This window comes from Nilaparvata lugens, chromosome 9, assembly GCF_014356525.2.
Source record: "Nilaparvata lugens isolate BPH chromosome 9, ASM1435652v1, whole genome shotgun sequence".
Lineage (NCBI taxonomy): Eukaryota > Metazoa > Arthropoda > Insecta > Hemiptera > Delphacidae > Nilaparvata > Nilaparvata lugens.
In genome coordinates, this window is record NC_052512.1 from 14,110,127 (window position 1) to 14,115,117 (window position 4,991).

Consider the following 4,991-nt stretch of genomic DNA (forward strand, 5'->3'; position numbering starts at 1 on the left):
AAAAAGGTTTAGAGGTCCCTGCATTGTAAAAAAAAATAAATTCGTATGGCTTTTGTTGGTGGGGAGTTCCCTTTCGGGAATGTTCCACCGCCTGATATATAATTTAAGCCGTCAATGGGCCTTACGACTGTCATACTAGCCGGGACCGACAGTTTAACGTGCCCATCCGATACAACTGAGTGATCTGGTTAAAAACTTTTGGTTAATGAGAGGGGTTCGAACCCGGGATCTCTATGCTGCTACGCAAGCACTCTATCCACTAGACCACTGATCACTCCCCTGCATTGTAAATACTGCAGCTATAGTTGAATAGCTTTAGTTATACATAGGTACTAGGATAGTGGGCAGTTTGATGAGACTTATATATACAGGACAAAACATCTTCTCTCGCTTCTCTATCACTTCTCTCTCTCTCCTCCCCTCTGCCTATTCACCCGCTCGCTCTCCCGCTTACTCACTCACTCAATCTCTCACTCACTCACTCTCTCTCTCACACACTCTCATTCTCTCTCTTCTGTCTCTTTTAATTATTTTTTTTTTAATTAATTTTTTATATTTTGTAAAATTGTTCAATAATTAGCATTACCGTCAATTCATGTATACCATTAAATATTGACATACATAAATAAATAACTCCATCTAATACAATCTCTCTCTTTCACTCTCTCTCTCGCTCTCTCTCTCTCTCTTTCTCTCTCTGACAACTTTTGCTGAAACACGGCCGATTTATGTAGTTACATCACAATATAATATTATCGTTATTTAAATTGCATTAATCTTCATTCTCATTCATTTATTTTTCATACCTTGTCAAATTTGTTGAATAATTAGCAATACTGTATTTTAATGTAAATAAGTGTATAAGCCAGTGTATATTGTAACATACCTAAGTGCAGAACTAGATTATTCTAATATAATCAATCTCTCTTTGTCAGTTGTCAGCCTTGATCAACAAGGAGAATTCAAACCAAAGTTAGACTTGTTTGACCCTTGCAATAAAAGCTAAATACCCAACAAGCCATATTCGAGCTCGACTCCATCCAAGAGTCTATATCATCCTTGATCAAGAAGTGTTTGCTGATTTCGATTCAAGTAAAAAAATCATGGGATTTTGATTAGACTTGCGCGATTTACATTATCATTCAATATTGTGACAAAGTTATATTGATATTTGTAAATATTGCTAAACAATATTTACTTGGTAAATTATCCAATATTGTATTGATATTATCTGAAATGTTGAACATACTACATGGAATATCATTCAATACTGTGACAATGTTGTATAGATATTATTAAATATTGCTTAGCAATATTTAGGTATTTTTAATTTAATATTGTAATAATGTTGTATTGATATTATCTCAATATTGCCAAACATTATTTACATGATATATATTCAATATTGCGACAATGTTGTATAGATATTATTTAATATTGCTGAACAATGTTTACATAATATATGATTTGATATTGCCAAAATATTATGACATACTGCTACAATATTATAATGACAATATCTTTACAATGTTGCTGAATGTTGTGGCAATAATAGACAATAATTTTTTTGCTACTTGGGGTACAACATCTATTGGAGCATAATGTTTAACATCACTTTTAACAGTCACCGGCCAAAATTTGTTTTATATCATCATAGAATAATGGATCCATTCTGGCCTCGTTCCTCACACTATACAACGATCAACACAGTCCATAAAGGGAAATCGTTCATTTTTATTAGGATTATTATCATACTACATTCAAGAAAAAAGCTGATAGACAATCAGTGAAAAAATTTTTACCGGCATTGCTCTCACCGAAAAAGAAAATTTAATTCATTTTCCAGTTTCTCTATTACAAACATTAAAAGTAGTTCTCAAAAAATCAATAACTACTGGAATTGATTCAAACTGAAACCAAAGAAATTCTAGAAGAGAATCGATAGAATCTTTAAGCAAAAATATACATTATTATAATGGTTAACATCCAAACAATGAAACATGAGAGTTACTTTTGATAATTTTCTAAAATCAATAACAGTCCAACGTCTGATTCTGCCGTCGCCATTCTATCTCGTGAAAATACACAATAATATCTTGGAAATAGAGACTCATAGCTGTACTCTATTTCAATAGAATGTGTCAAATCGATGAATGACAGTGACATCCATTATATGCTCCTCGCCAAAACTGTGTGTCCCGATCCTGTTGGCAATAGTCCGACATGCAGAGAAGGTGGTGCAACCCGCCGGCTGGCTCTGCCCGACCTCGGCTCACGCTGCCCGCTTGCTCAATATAGGAATAATAAGTAGGTTTAATCCATTCCTGTTTAAGAGCGGCGGATAATTATTCCATAGTTCATATATATTTATTAGAAAAATATGAGAGAACATCTACAGATCACAGCACGCCAGTAGGGAGGAGAATGGGTGTTCTGGTCCAGTGTGTGTGTGTGTGTGTGTGTGTGTGTGTGATGTGTTAGTTTTTTTTTTTTGAACTTGGTGTGTGTAGAGGAGTGGTGTGGTGTGTTGTGTGTTGTGTGTGTGTGTGTGTGTGTTGCTTGTTTTTTTTTATTATTATATAATATTTTATATATATATATATATATATATATATATTATATATATATATATATATATATATATAAGTTAACTAACATTGTGTTGTTGGACTTGGAAACCTCCTATGTGACAAGCCCTACAACCTGTTGAATAGTTACTATGTGTAAATAATTCTATAGTAATTTTTTTTTTAGGGAAACCTCATAGCCCACATTATTGTTTGAATTCATTTTTTTTGGGATGGAAAAAAACGAACAACATCAAATTATATTTCATTGGAAAGAAAAATATCAAGAAACAACATTTTTATTATACAGAAAAAAAATTTTTATTGGAATAATTGGGAATTAATTAACTTTCAGACACATTTATTAAAAACAAACACTGGGACTGGAACGATCAAAGTGGTCTGTTGTTGGTACAGTATTTCAATTCATTCAATTCTTGAGCAACACACACAGAAATAATTGCTTTAAACTGTCAAAGTGAGATAAGAATGTGTTTAAAGTGATTTAAACAATTAATGACATATTCAACTTGCAAATTAATATAAGAAATAAATTGTTTTACATACGTTTGCACTAGACTGAACGCTTGGGCATAAAGTCCAAGAATGACTTCACGACCATATATGGCAATTATTTCGCGCCACAATTGCGCGGGAGAAAATAAATTATATATAAAGAATTATTTCATCAATAATCAGACTATATTAAATTCTGTTTTCAATTAAATGATAATTATAATCGAATATATCCATAATTATTATATTCGATTATAATTATCATTTAATTGAAAACAGAATTTAATATAGTCTGATTATTGATGAAATAATTCTTTATATATAATTTATTTTCTCCCGCGCAATTGTGGCGCGAAATAATTGCCATATATGGTCGTGAAGTCATTCTTGGACTTTATGCCCAAGCGTTCAGTCTAGTGCAAACGTATGTAAAACAATTTATTTCTTATATTAATTTGCAAGTTGAATATGTCATTAATTGTTTAAATCACTTTAAACACATTCTTATCTCACTTTGACAGTTTAAAGCAATTATTTCTGTGTGTGTTGCTCAAGATTGAATGAATTGAAATACTGTACCAACAACAGACCACTTTGATCGTTCCAGTCCCAGTGTTTGTTTTTAATAAATGTGTCTGAAAGTTAATTAATTCCCAATTATTCCAATTAAAATAAGAGCTACTTATCATCTATTATGTGTGTTTGACATTACATTGTATTGTTTGAATCTTGTCCAACTCTAGTTGCAGTGGCTTAGCCTAGCCCCTATAGCCCAGTGTAGTGTGTATTAGGCTAGCTGTTGTAGTAGTAGGTAAGAATTAGTTTTATCAATAATAGATCTTACAGAACAGAAATTTTATTGACCGAATCTTTGATGACAATATCCAATTTGTATTAAAAATTTATTTTTATTAGTTTTTAGCCGTGCATTTGAATTGTTTTTCTCATTGCTCTGTTCAGAACTTGTCAGCGTCTGTTTATACACAGCGCCAAAATCCCACAAGAAAATCCTTCAAACAAAGTTTCCAGTTTAGTTTTAGTAATCGGTTCCTCTTATTAAAGTCCACTAGAAAATGTTGCGTTATTCAGTCATCTTGTTTACCGTTTACGGTTAACTTTTATAGGTTAAAAGACGTAATCAAACAAATTTATTGACATTTTGAGGTTATTGAAAGCTGTTACTTCTTATCGATATTTTAATAGCAGTGTGATGCACATAGTCAAGATTTGTTTCAACCTGCTTAAACTTGGTCTTGCAATACAAGATAAAAATGAATAATTCTAAATTCAGCATAAACAGTTTGCATGTTTATTTTGCTTTAAAATTGTGTGTGAGAAAATATCCTTTGACTGTGTAGGCCTACTATCACTTGAAAGAAGAAACAAAGATTGCCTTATTATTTTATGTAGGCCTGCCAGCCTATTTTTAAGATCTGTTGATTCGACATTATGCGCTTCAGTTTTGTATCGGTGAAGGCCCAGCGGCTTTCGGCATAAAAGTACTTACTTGATGCTTACAGGCTTACTTACTTGATGATACTTGATACTGTCAAAGTTTAAAAACACTATGCTACTAGTACCGTACCGCGGTACGGTACTAGTAGCATAGTGTTTTTAAACTTTGACAGTATCAAGTATCATCAAGTAAGTAAGCCTGTAAGCATCAAGTAAGTACTTTTATGCCGAAAGCCGCTGGGCCTTCACCGATACAAAACTGAAGCGCATAATGTCGAATCAACAGATCTTAAAAATAGGCTGGCAGGCCTACATAAAATAATAAGGCAATCTTTGTTTCTTCTTTCAAGTGATAGTAGGCCTACACAGTCAAAGGATATTTTCTCACACACAATTTTAAAGCAAAATAAACATGCAAACTGTTTATGCTGAATTTAGAATTATTCATTTTTA